This window comes from Podarcis tiliguerta, assembly GCF_965153285.1.
Source record: "Podarcis tiliguerta genome assembly, chromosome: 9".
Lineage (NCBI taxonomy): Eukaryota > Metazoa > Chordata > Lepidosauria > Squamata > Lacertidae > Podarcis > Podarcis tiliguerta.
In genome coordinates, this window is record NC_139542.1 from 43972793 (window position 1) to 43986483 (window position 13691).

The 13691-nt window shown below is 41.2% G+C and overlaps 1 protein-coding gene across 10 annotated transcripts in view; it reads left to right on the forward strand.

The window, feature by feature from the left end:
• The window catches only part of PALLD (palladin, cytoskeletal associated protein), a 219867-nt gene that overhangs the window by 141245 nt on the left and 64931 nt on the right, over window positions 1-13691 (forward strand). Inside the window, exon 1 of one of the 10 annotated variants that reach the window (XM_083457029.1) lies at window positions 4644-5217. The exons of 8 other annotated variants lie outside the window; for them this stretch is intronic. The gene's annotated coding sequence lies outside the window, so the exon portion shown is untranslated. Of the gene's footprint in view, window positions 1-4643; window positions 5218-13691 lie in introns of those variants that run through there. One more of the 10 variants, XM_083457028.1, reaches the window with a different exon arrangement.

Genomic DNA, 13691 nt, shown 5'->3' on the forward strand with positions numbered 1-13691 from the left:
TTTCCAGTATGGTTCTTGGAACAAACAAACAAACAATGCATAACTCCTTGAGTGAACTTCTTTAAAGAATCTTCATTGCCACATTATTTTTGACCCTCACCCCCTTCATTCCTATTCTGTAAAAGCAGAACTGTGCGATCAAAACAAGGAAATAAGAGGCCAGTCAGAATAGGAATGTCCATCACCTCATAGCTTTGAGGTGTTCCTGAAAAAATATTTTACCTACTTGTGGCTCTCTTTTATTTTTTAGTTTACTAAAATCTTCTACATTTCCTTTCATTTTGAAAAGAAATACTGAGGTGATTCACCAACAAAACAACAACAACAAATACAACAATAAAACTACCTCAATAAAGTTAAAATACCAATCTCAGTAACCAGGAATGCCGAGAACCAGTCAGGGGAATTCCTAGGTAAGCAGATAAGCAGATAAGCTTTCAGTCATCAGTGGAAAAGTCCCACAGTCAGAGCTCACCTGACTTCCACAGGGAAATCATTCCACAGTGTGGATGACAAATTATTTTTTAAAACTCTATTAGTATAGCCAGTATTCCTTGTTTTCATAGCCATAACATAATTAAACTAGCAGCCCTAGTTTTATCACTCTTGTACTATTTGTGATCAAGTTTGCAACCCATCACGTTTTTTCCCTCACAAAAGCAGTCAAAAAATGTAGGTTGACAACACTGTGTTTGCCTATAATCTGCAAGATGGCAATTATAAAGCATGAAAAATGACTTTCCACCACTTGGAACACACTTTCTACAGCTGTAAATAATTTCTTCTTGGGATGCATTGTGAGGACTACTTGAAAGGACAGCTACATGGCTATTTTAGCAATTATGAATAATGCCAAAGTGAATGCAATTATTATTTTTAGCTAGAACATCGCTTCATCTGTTATGTGGACTATTCACAACTCTAGATTCCTGAATCATTTTTAATTTCAAAAGTAGCTTTGCATCCCTCTACTATAGATAATTGTATCACTTTGGAAAGGTGAATGATGGAGCAGCTTTCCAGGATTATTTCTACAATATATTTCCAAGACGCTTGTTAAAGCTCCAAAGAATGTTTCTGGTAGCAATATTTTTGTAAACTACTTTAGCTGTAATGTTTTTAGCATGACACAAGATTTTCTTTGTGTCTTTTAATAAAATCTGGATTTATTTCCAATTAAATAAAATGAAAATTGGGTGAGATTCGTATTCTAGAGTGGGTCTGATTCCGTACACATCTGCCCAAGGAGATGTGGATCAGGTGAATCTGCTGTGGAATGCAAATAACATAACTCAATTGAAATCTTAAAAATAGGGTAGTTCAGTTCTTGATTATCATATATTGACTTAAAATATGATATATGAATGAGAAATATGAGGTATGAATATTCACACTCACACACCTATGCTTCTCCCTTCACAGCATAAGCAACCAAACCAGGAAGCCTCTAATTTAGGGATGGGGAAGCTGTGGTCCTCCAGATGTTGTTTGATTCCATTTCCCATGAGCTTTGGTCCTGTTTTGGCTGGGGTTGTTGGGAGCTGTACAACAACAACATCTGGCTGATCGAAGGTTCTTTATTCCTGCTCTAATTAAATAATTTCCAGTTTTGTCTGCAATGCAAAACTGGTTGCCAGGTTCAGAACAGGCCACATTTTGAAGTTGGTTTAATATCATGACTTGCTCTGAAGCTGGTAAAGCCAATGTCTTTATTGGAGAGTTTCAGTTTTATTATGTATAATCAGTTTGGAAATAAAAGAACAAAGAGCATAATAAAACTAGTCTGAGAATAATAAAGGCAATAAAAAACCCAGGTGTATTTACACCCTTATGATCAGTGATGTTATCTCACATAACATCACATTGTTTAAAACCATTTGATGATGGCAAATAGTTGACGCTTGGAATTGAACTTAACCCAGTTGTAACTATGGCATCACATTGGTATCCATGGTGCCAGGAAACCAGCTGAGCCCAACTAAACTGTGCTCTATAATCCAATTGACCTTTGTGGAAGAAGGCACACTGCGTCAGAAACTGCGTGGTTTAATGGATTTTGTAATGTGATGCAAGCAGCAATGCCCTTCTGATATTGCGAAGGAATTTCCATTTCTGTCTTTTGTAATACCTACAATCAGTGCCTATTTACTCCGAAGCAAATGATGAAAATACTTTTTATAGCTTTATTCCAGGGTATACAGCAAACATGAATTCTGAACTGTACAATTTTGGATTAGAATGTTTTGTATCATGCTGTTGCCGCCCCTTTTAAGATAACATTTAACTGCTTTTTTAAAAGTATACATACAGTACATTCAGTCTCTGAGCAGTCAGTTGCAGGTAGCTTCTGATCTCTCTTTAGGGAAGGAGGTTGAAAAGGCAGCTGTTTTAACGCTTCAGGTATAACTTGGATGTTGCCTACGTTCTTTACTGAGTCTGAAATTTTCATTTTGGCTGACAGTGCTCTGCCAGAGATCAATGAATGAAAAAGTATCGCTGCTTCTAGAGTAAGATCACCAGTTTTTCAGTGAACACCTCTGGCTGTTCCTTTAGCAGCAGCTTGATGTGCAGATATTGTCAGGTGATATTGTTTATCTCCATGCTATGTAAAGCTTCATCTGCCGAGTTTGGCATATCAAGCTGTTAAGCCACAGGAGCAAGTTAGACTGTTTTTTTTCCTGGCCAATCTCTTTTCCAGAGACTGATGATGAAACGTGTCATTTAGTGTTATTGACTGCAATGCTTTTACGATATGGCTTCAGGCCCTGGACAGGACATCTTCTGTATTCTTCGGTGCTCTTTACAGAAAGATATCTGTGGTTATGGCTCATCGCTATATGTCACTAGAATGTTTCCCATGCGGTTTCTGCAGATGCTGGGTTTCAGCAGACAGCTGATAATATTGGGGGACTGGCATCATTTGACCATGCGTCAACACTTCAGGGACAGCCCATGAAGTTCCGGTGTTTGAAGCAAAACAAAAAGATGTCACTACCCAATGAAGCTGCCCTGATGAATCTGAATCCTTCTGCCAAAGCTTACTCCACCGCCACCACCAAAAGGAAGTCAGAGAAGAGCAGGCAAAGGAGGAAGAGGTGGCAAGTGGTGTGATGTGATTCCAGGGACCCGTATCTGCCACCCCTCACAACTGTCCCCCAATCTGCTGCCTGAGGTGACTGCCTCACTGCAGCTCATGGGCAGGCTGGCCCTGAGCGCCTCCTGTGCCTTAGGGGCACCTTTGAATCTACAAAACCCTTAATGTTATGGGTCCAACATAACGGAGGAGTTTATATCAAGTCAGCAGTGCTTTTTTTCTAGAAAAATAGGTGCTGGTACTCACTATGGTTATAGTAAGTGCCACACTTTTTAACAGTAACAAAAAAAGGAGGCGTTGGTACGGTGTACCCTTGAGTACCCCCTGGGTGGGGAAGCACTGCAAGTCAGACAAATGGTCCATGTAGCTCATCAGTACAGTCTGACTGTTGGTGGTTCTCCAGGGTATTCTCAGCCCTAACTGAGAATGGAATGGAATGGAATGGAAGATTTCAGGATCCCAAAGGACGTACTCTACTGGGAGCTAGCTTCAGGCACTAAGCCCGTTGGCAGACCAACTCTGTGTTACAAAGATGTCTGCAAACATGACATGAAGGCTGGCAACATCAACACTCCATGTGGGAATCCCTTGCAGACGACCGCAGGGCTTGGAGACAGACGGACAGACAGGTTGTGTATCCACAGCAGTGACCAGAGGAAGAATGATCACTGGGAGAGACGATGGGAAGAAAAAACGCCGTGGTGCATCTGCAGCGGCCCAGCCAGACACCTTCATCTGTCCCGGCTGCAACAAAACATTGGTTGGATATACTTTAGTGAGGCTGCTTTTAGGGTAAATCATTTTAGTGACTGATACATGAACATAGGGAAACTGTTCAAAGCGTTCTCTAACACTGGGATGGGCATAATGCAGGCCGGTGAATCTACTTTGTTTTTGCTTTTCAACAGAACCGTGAGATCCTTCAACAGGGACAATGAGAAAAACAGTAGTCGGGGGGGGGGGTGAGCCACATTTAAATTCTGACACATTTTATTACAGCCCAATAATTTGTTCTCATTACTAGAAATGAGCTCAGAATCCATTCTTACAGAAATCCACTTTTCTCCCGAGCTGAAAGGGAGAAAACTGTTACTGCTGATGCTTTAAAAAGGAAATAAATAAATCATAAATCTATTCCAAAGCATCCAGAGATCTGTCAGTAGATTGAGATCTACCTTTGGCCTCTTCTCTGTGAGAGTCCCGTAGTACACACTGTGACTGTCTTCGTAGCAAATATGCATAGATCTTATTTAATAATGGCTTAAGTGCAGCACTATTTATTTATTTAAAAGCATTTATAAACTACTTAATATTACAAAAAAAAAATCCCAACAACCACCCTCTAAGTTGGTGTACAGGGTCAAAAAAGGCAACACAGTATTTCTCTGGAAAGCAAAGCAGTCATTCCCCTATTCATTAAACTTATGCCATACATTTCCTTTCTGCCACTCTCTTCTCTTGGGGAAAAAAAAAATTATTGTGACACCTAAGAAAATATAATCTCCATCCCGTTCCGCTGTAAGAACCTGTGGCAAAACTCTTTCAGACACTGCCGTTTTAAAACGCACTAACACCACAAAACCCAGGCTGTTTCTTTCTCATGCTTGATTTATTAGAGATTTCTCTGTAATTTGTAATGGAAACAGACACAAAGGCACCGTGGAAAAGAGACTATTGCTAAAGCAGCCTGCTACTATCTGGACAGGAGCCCCTCATGGAGACGTTTAAAACATTCCAAAATCCTGCCTTCCTCTAAGGCGACCCTGAGAGAGCTTTAGCAGACTGTGGCGAAGGAAGAGGAGCCCAGAAGAAATGAAAGACCATGACAGTATTCTCCCTTTTCCGCCCCCGCTTTCAAACATTGCTTTTTAGCAACTGACTGCTTGGATTCCCGGGACCTTGGAGGGACTCTTATTGTGAAACTGCAAGAGCTAGAAAGCCTTAGTGAAGAATCACTGAGTCATGAAGTTGGTGTTCTCTCCTCTGACTAATCTGTATATATCATTGAGTACCTGCTCAACTCCACTTCAGTTCCCGAAGTGCTGGTATTACTGCTGCAGCTGGTCTGCCTTACCGCTTCATGGAGAGACGTTTCACATTGGTGTGAACTAGACGCAGGAAAGGTAAGATGAGAGGGTTTCTGTGTAGCAGTTCTGTGCGTTCCTTTTGTGTATCAGGTAAGTAAATATACTGAACAGGGAAGCTGTAGGATGGCTGATTTAATGCAGTTACGTCCATAGAATCGTGTAACGTGATCTTGTATGTTAGCTAGTTGCACTGGGCTCTACTCTGGACCAATTCTTTCTGTGTATCTTCCTGTATTAGTTAATCTTTCTGTAATTGGAGACATGCTTTGGCAGCCCTGCTTTATTTGCAGTCTTTGGCATCACTTTAGTTTTTTCAAGTCCAGTTGGGATGCCAGTGTGGCAGCAGCTGTTTCAGTCTAGGTGCATGTGTGATTTCTCACACATAGGCAGGGGGTTTTTGGGGGGAAATGCAACTTTTTATTTTTCCTTTTGCACTTTTAAGGAAGATTATTCTTTTCATTTTAAAGCAAAAATACCACTGGGGAAAGCAGAAAAGGTCAGGGTAAGCATACTTTCCAGCATAAACAAGTTTAAAAGTTTCAGTGAGGATAGTAAAATCCAAAACACAAAAAGGGATATGTGCAGTTTTGAATTGAGGCCAATCTTCCATGATTTAACAAATATTACAGAAGTGTTTTGTCAAGTAAGTGGCCCATAACCTCAAGGATTTTTTTTCTCATGCTTTTTCTCAAAGTGCAACAGGTCATTGGCAAACTCACGAAAGTTATGCAGGATCCTTTTGGCAGTGTCAACTTGTGTACTCATGCTGTTGGTTTGTTTTCGTCAGAACTCTCAAACTGAGAGTTGAGAGAAATTGATGTTGGTGGTACTCTTACAATAGCTTTGTACATTGCAGCGCAACTGCCCCTGTGGGTTCCTTCTTCCTTTCTGTCTGTCCATCTCGCTGACTGCTGTAGACATTTGTTTAAATGGTCAAACTGGACACAAAGTACATGAAAGTTTCCTGGCAGCAGGCACCTAATTAAGAAGAATGCTGGGAAAAGTAAAACTTGACTCCCCCACCCACCCTCCTTTTTAAAATATAATGATGTGTTTACAGAAACTTGGAAAGCAAAGAGATACATTGGTTTTCAAAAAGAAACCAGTGTCTGGTTTGGGAACGTTTATATCTGTATTAGATGAAGGAATATGAAAAACTCCACTCTAAAAATAGGAATGGGGATGTGTGTGTGTTAATTTAGAAGGCGTATGGATGAAGAAACAAATATTCTGTGTGTAGTGCTAGCTAGACCATGGTGTGGTTTAAACTAAGAAGCAAATTAAACTGTAGTATTGAGTAGGGAGGGGTCTCTCTTATGGACATTATGGGAATGATTGCAGTACTATCATCTAACAAACAATGCTTAGGAGCACACGCGCACACACATTGCTGCATGATTTATGGATGGGGAGATGGGGAGGAGAATTGTGCTGTGTGTCTTACTGGCGTTTGGTCTTCCCTGATGGCCTCTGGGCAGATGAAAGAGCCTGTGATTAACTAGACAGATGCTAACCATGAAATGAGTAGGACGAGTAACTGATAGTGTCTGTAATGTACTTCATAAGGAAACCTTTATCTTTTGGCAAATCTCTTGACCTCAAGAAACTTGCCTAAAAGTTTTACTGAGTCATTGGCAATTGATCCTAAGCACGGAATGACTAAGAAAGTGTCCCCTTTATGTCTGATTGCATGTAAGTTTTTATAACTCAGGGGTATGTTTTTTTTAGTGGCTGGAGTTGGCTTAGTGTGAAAGATAAGAGAGGATTTATTTAGTCCAGTGACTTATCAATACTTCAGTTATTATGAGAATGGTTGTTAGATGAAGAAGTCATTAAAAGAAATGCAATTGAGTTGCATTCCAATGCAATGGTACAGTCCTATACATGTCTACTCAGAAGTAAGCCCTTTTGAGTTCTGTTGAACTTACTCCCCCATGTTTGTATAGGATTGCAGCCTAGCCACACTTTAGTTCCATTGGAATAATGGGATCTTAAATTAGCCTATGACTAAAGCATATCTAATTTAGTCTGGATCTAATCCACCTAGAAATGCATTGCAGTGCCATATGACCTGGTTGCCAGAAAGTTTCTGCGAGAAACAGGAAATATTGGTAGCCACTGCTGTGGAAACTAACATGAAATATTATCTTGCGGCTGTTGCTTTTATTTAAATCAAGAAATAAAACTTTCAGTTTGGTTTGCTAATGCAAAATAAATGGCTAGTTCTAAAATCATTACAGATGGAAACTGAAGGTCTATGCAGACTTGCATCTACCAGTGAAGTTTGATTTAGAGTTTTTAGTAAATGCAACACTCAATTATTGAATTGGCATATTTATCACAAGATTATACATTTCAGCAGCCAATATGCTGAATGGTTTGATGGATAGCTTGTTCACTGTGGTGTTGGAAAAATCTAAAAGTGCAACCACATAAAAATGCATATTACATCTAAAGTGTGTGGAGAAAGTCACACCAGCAGCAACTGGAAAAGTGAAAGCAGCATGGGTAATCCCCTATCCAGTGATGAGTATGCCATTCAGATGTCTGATCGGAAAGTTTGGATGTTTGGAGTCTTATGTTTATAGACTACTTTTATGGAGAGGACTACAATATTATTATTATTATTATTATTATTATTATTATTGCCCCAGTAGAGAAGACCTTGTCCTGCATTGCCACCCAGATAGTGCAGCCCTGCAGAGCAAAGGCTCAGAGGAAAGTCTCAAACATATGGGGCTGGGTGATCTTAAAAAGTATTGAGTATTCTAGATCATTTATGGAATTAATAAATGTACTATATTTTTCCTTAGATGACTATATTTCCCCCCAAATTTTTAAAGTTTAAAATTGGAGGTCGTCTTATGCACGGAATGATTAAAATATTTATTTCTTAATTTTAGGCTCAAAAAAAGAGGAGTTATCTTATATATGGAAAAATACAGTATGCACATTTTGGGAAGTGTCTTGTAGACTGTAGAAAGCTGAATAGGATAAGCAGAACAATAACAAATATTTGCTCATTTTTGTTTTTAAATGACTGTACCTTAAAGATGTATCGTGGAACCTCGGTTTTCGAACATCTCAGCTGCCGAAAGTTTCGGAAGCTGAATGCCGAAAACCAGGAAGTGAATGCTTCCATTTTCAAACGTGCCTCGGAAATTGAATGGCTTCCAAGGCGCATTTCTCAATTTTCACCATAGACTTTGCCGACAGCCCTTTGATCCTCAGTTTTCGAACGTTTCGGAAGTCGAATGGTCTTCCGGAACGGATTACATTTGAAAACTGAGATTCTACTGTACTTGCACGTGCACTGACAGACTGGTACATCACAAGTGAATTGTGCAAAATGGATATCAGTTGTACCTGCATTGTACCCAGAGACAAGTACCTGCTTCTCAGTTCAGCCTTTCAGCAGGCAACATTCATGGGAAATGGGCTGTACAGTTTCAAACTTCATCCATTATTTGTCCTGCGATTAAACAAATGGACATCAAAGATTTACTAAGTCTTTCACTGGATTTCTACAAAAGAAACATCCAACCAGTTTCATTTTACAGCTAAGATTACTGAATCAGTCCTCATCTGTTGCCTTATTCATATAGTGTCAGATGCATTTGAACTTTACATAGCTTAACTCCCTTTTTGAGGTATTTGCCTTCTCTGAAGAGAAAGACCTTTGTATTGGACATACAGAACCCTGCATGTGAAAAATGCTTTACATTTAAGTTTGAATTGCACAGATGGTTGCCAAATTTTAATGTGTCTGTCCAGTGCAAACAAAAGCCCATGCACAGGCTTCCATCAGGCTTCAAGCTGGGAAATGCACTTGCAGTGAGGCAGGCCGTGCAGGAATCACGTGCATGCACACACTTCTGTACAGAGTACCAGGCCTGTCATTTACAGCACCACATATGCCCATCATGTCACAAAATAGCTCATGAGAGATAAGTTTTGTTGTTAAACTGATATAAACCTTTCTAAGATTGTCCTGTCAATACACCTAAGTCTCTACAGTGGTACCTCCGGTTAAGTACTTAATTCGTTCTGGAGGTCCATACTTAACCTGAAACTGTTCTTAACCTGAAGCACCACTTTAGCTAATGGGGCCTCCTCCTGCTGCCGTGCCACCAGAGCCCGATTTCTGTTCTTATCCTGAAGCAAAGTTCTTAACCTGAAGCACTATTTCTGGGTTAGCGGCATCTTTAACCTGAAGCGTATGTAACCTGAAGCATATGTAACCTGAGGTACCACTGTAAATCACAATTAGCCATTGGATAAGGCTACCAGATCAGCAGTTCAATTAAAAAAGGTAAAGGACCCCTGACAGTTAAGTCCAGTCATGAACCACTCTGGGGTTGCGGCGCTCACTTCGCTTTACAGGCCGAGGGAGCCAGCGTTTGTCTGCAGACAGTTTTTCCGGGTCACGTGGCCAGCATGACTAAGCCGCTTCTGGCGCAACGGAACACCGAAACCAGAGCAGCACACAGAAACGCCATTTACCTTACCTCTTTATCTACTTGCACTTTTTTTGGTGTGCTTTCGAACTGCTAGGTTGGCAGGAGCTGGGACCAAGCAACGGGAGCTCACCCTGTCGCAGGGATTCAAACCCCTGAGCTTCTGATCGGCAAGCCCAAAAGGCGCAGTGGTTCAATTAGAACAAATCAATTGCTAGAGTTAGTACATGTGTTTTGATTTTGGGCCTCCAGAAACACATATGAAAGACAGGCTTTGGGCCCCAGCTGAGGATAGGCGCTAAACCTGCCCATGATGACATCAGTGTCTGGTCAAGTTGTGTTCTTACTCTCATCTATGTCCCAGAGTGCAGGTTCTTTGTTTTTGTTTAACTTGGGTCCTAACACTGAGAACAGAGTCCCTTTTACTTTATAATCCCACCCTCTTCATATTCTCAACCCCCCCCCCCCCGGTTTTTGTGTGTGATGCAATTCTGGGAACTGTCTTTCATATTTTTAGATAAGGTGGATGTATAACTTTTGGTAATTCATGTGTGCTTCCTCCAAGAGATTTATCTCTTTACCTCTAAGCCAAGTATATTTTCTGTTTGCTTGGTTAGCAAGAGCTCTCTGCATGTTTCCATGCTGGGTTTTTAACTTCTGATGCTAAAGGCTGCACCTGGTACCTTACTGCATCAGCAGAACTATGACTCGTACCCTTGTTTTGGGACATTTATCACTCTGATTGCGGGGGGGGGGGCACTTTCAAGAGCCTAACTAGATGTGACTGATCTCTCAAAGGGTGGGGGGGTTTTGGGGGGAGGGGTGTTTGGCAGTACTAATTGAAGCTGCATGGTGATTTATGTTAGCTGTTGTGCTAGCAGATACAGTTAGCCATCTCTCTCACTTTACCCATTTACCAACACATTTAGTGTAACTGTATTGCATAGAATGTTCTTCCAATTAAGAGCTCTCTCTCTCTCTCTCTCTCTCTCTCTCTCTCTCTCACACACACACACACACACACACACACACAATCTTGCTGTTTTTAAGTCACCCCCTGAACCAACGCTATTATTTGTCTCGTAGGGCAAAACATATATGCACCTATATCTTCTGCCCTTTAAGGCAAATAGCAGTTTTGGTGAAGCAAATTTGATTAGGGAGTTTTGCCCCTAATTGAACACTCTTTCCTACTGGTGACTTCATTGTGTACCAGGTCAGAGAACCCTTTTGAATGCAATGCAGTTGATTGTATAAAAGCTACTTGGCCTGGGGCTGGCATCGTCTTTAAAATTGGGGACACTGCTTGGAATGTGGATATTAATCTGTCTGTAGTTGTACCACCTACACAGGTCTAAGATGCCAGAAAACACCAGTATCTCTCGTGTGTGTGTGTGTGTGTGTGTGTGTGTGTGTTTGCACTCATGGCCTTTCCTTCACTGTGCGTTGAAAACTGTGCAGTAACTGATGGGCTAATAAGGAAACATCTGATCAGGGAATGAGTCCAACATGGGTTCCAAATAGGGAAAGGGAACCGATTTATTGAGGAAACCAATTTATTATGGGAAATCACTGCTGTGTTTAAAAAAAAAAATCCTTTCTTTTATGAAATATGTGTTCTGGGAAGTCATACCAATGCAGAGGGTATTTAAGAGCATTGTTTTGATTACTGGCACCTCAGTATTAAATGCCGTTTCTTGGAAATGTCTAATTGATGGTCTTTTAACATAGGGCTTGCCTGCAGGGCTGAATTTGCGTGACTTTAGTAAACCACCAGCATAGCAAATCAGTCTACACTGTGAGCATATTGGAATTGCCAAACACACCACTGTAAGTTCTACAGCTCAAACTGTACTTACTTCCCTGTTGTTGTTTAACACATAAACACAGGGAAGACAGATGCTCCAAATTTAAATGCAACACTGTTCTGAGTGTGATGGGCATTGTGTTCAGGAAATAGTGACCTATCTGTTTTATCCTTCCCTGCTTTAATGCTTTATAAACTTAAAGTACCTAGGCCTATACAATTATGTGTAACAGCATGTGAACAAGTTGCCATCTAAACAAGTTTACCCATGAATAAACAGTGGTACCTCGGTTTACAAACTTAATCCATTCCGGAAGTCCGTTCTTAAGCCGAAACCATTCTTAAACCGAGGCGCGCTTTCCCTAATGAGGCCTCCCGCCACCGGTGCCCTTCCACCATTCGGCTTCAGTTCTTAGACTGAGGTAAAGTTCACAAACTGGGACACTCCTTCCAGTTTTGCGGAGTTCGTAAACTGAATAGTTCGTAAACAGGGCTGTTCTTAAACCGAGGTACCACTGTATATTAACTAATTATATCATTTTCAGTGCATTAAAATTATATCATTTTCAGTGCATTAAGATGAATATTCTCCTATTTTACATGAAAATTCTTTAATATTCTCATTAATCGAGAATATTCTCCAAAAGATTATTCTTGAGAATTTAACATCATTAAGGGTGCATGTGTCTGAATTCTCATAGAATTTGGAAAAGACATCTAAGGTTACCTGGTCGACTTCCCTGATGATGCAGGAAATTCACTATAATTAGCACTCTTGGTATTCATATACCATTGTATTTCTATCCCACCTTTTATCCAAGGTGGCATACACAGTCCTTCTCCCCCTCCCCATTTCATCTTCACAACAACCCTGTGAGGTAGATTACACTGAGAGTGAGTGACTTGCCTAGTTGAGTGTGTAACTGGACACAGCGCTCCAGGTGAGGCCTCACCGTAGCCAAATCAGAGTGGTACCATTAGTTCTAATGAAGTAGGTACTCTAGTTTCATTGATGCAGCCTACAGCTGCATTGGCCTCCCCGCCCTGCCGGTGCTGCTTTGCATTGCCTTTCCCCCCTATCCTGTCCTTCCTTCCAAAGGAGCCCAGGGCAGCAAATAGCAAGGCATAAAAACACAGTTTCTTTATTTCGTTCTCTGTTCTGTCAAGATCATCTGGAATCCTGTTTCAGTCTTCTAGTTTCGTCTACAACCTTGAAGAGCATCACCTCTGCTCCTTTGTCCAAACTGGAAGTAACTTAGAAGGGCATTGCCATGAATGGAACATAGTAGTGTCATTTTTGTAGGGGCAGCTGTTACCCATTGGGAGGGCAGCAGTAGGTGGAACCAGTGACAGGTGGAGCCAATTCTAGGTTTGCCCCCATCCTCTTCCCTGCAGAATTCTGTAAGGGCAAAATTGAGATTAAGCAGAAGAAAGATGATAACCAAGGTCCCTCTCTCTCTCTCTCTCTCTCTCTCTCTCTCTCACACACACACACACACACCAGTACTGATTGTATGAAGGTAGACAGGTGAGGGAAATCTGCAGGCAGACTGAGGATGTTGAGATAGTGCCTCCATTCAGTCTAATAAACCAGGCTCCACTGGCATTTTCTCTAAATCTTGAAAGTAGACTTTCTGCTGTCTCACCGGGTATGTAAGCATATTCAACTGTCTCTGAAGAGCAAGAAATAAACTAGAAAAGACAATTCTCACATTACTTTCTCACTATACATTCATTCATTCATGGATCTTTGGCCTGTCACCAAGCAGAGGAGGAAGGAACAGGTTGGGCTTGCAAGCCCATCACTATGAAAAAAACCCTGATATTAAATCATATATCAGGCCTGATAAAATCTTCTACCCCACCCCAACCCCAAATTCCTGCTGCACGTCCCTCATCTTTATGACCACTCTGCTCTCCCTCCCCATCATTCCACTTAGCTCTTAACTTAAATAGACATGGTGACTGAGGGTTCTACTGCTGGCACTGTTTTTAAGTTAAATCACTCGCAGCAGCACAAGCCCCTCTATGCCTTCCCCCTCTGTCAGTTCCTAAACTTCCTAGGTGCTTAGAGTGACATGATACAATTTGGCATCACATCACTTTGAAGATGCTCACGGTAGTAGGGCAAGTCCACTAGTCACCCTTCCTGGAGTGGCTCTGGAGTGATAGAGATTCTGGAGCAGAGAGAGGCTTATTCTGCTGTGAACAGCACAAGCCCTTCTTTTAAAGGTTAAGAAACAGGC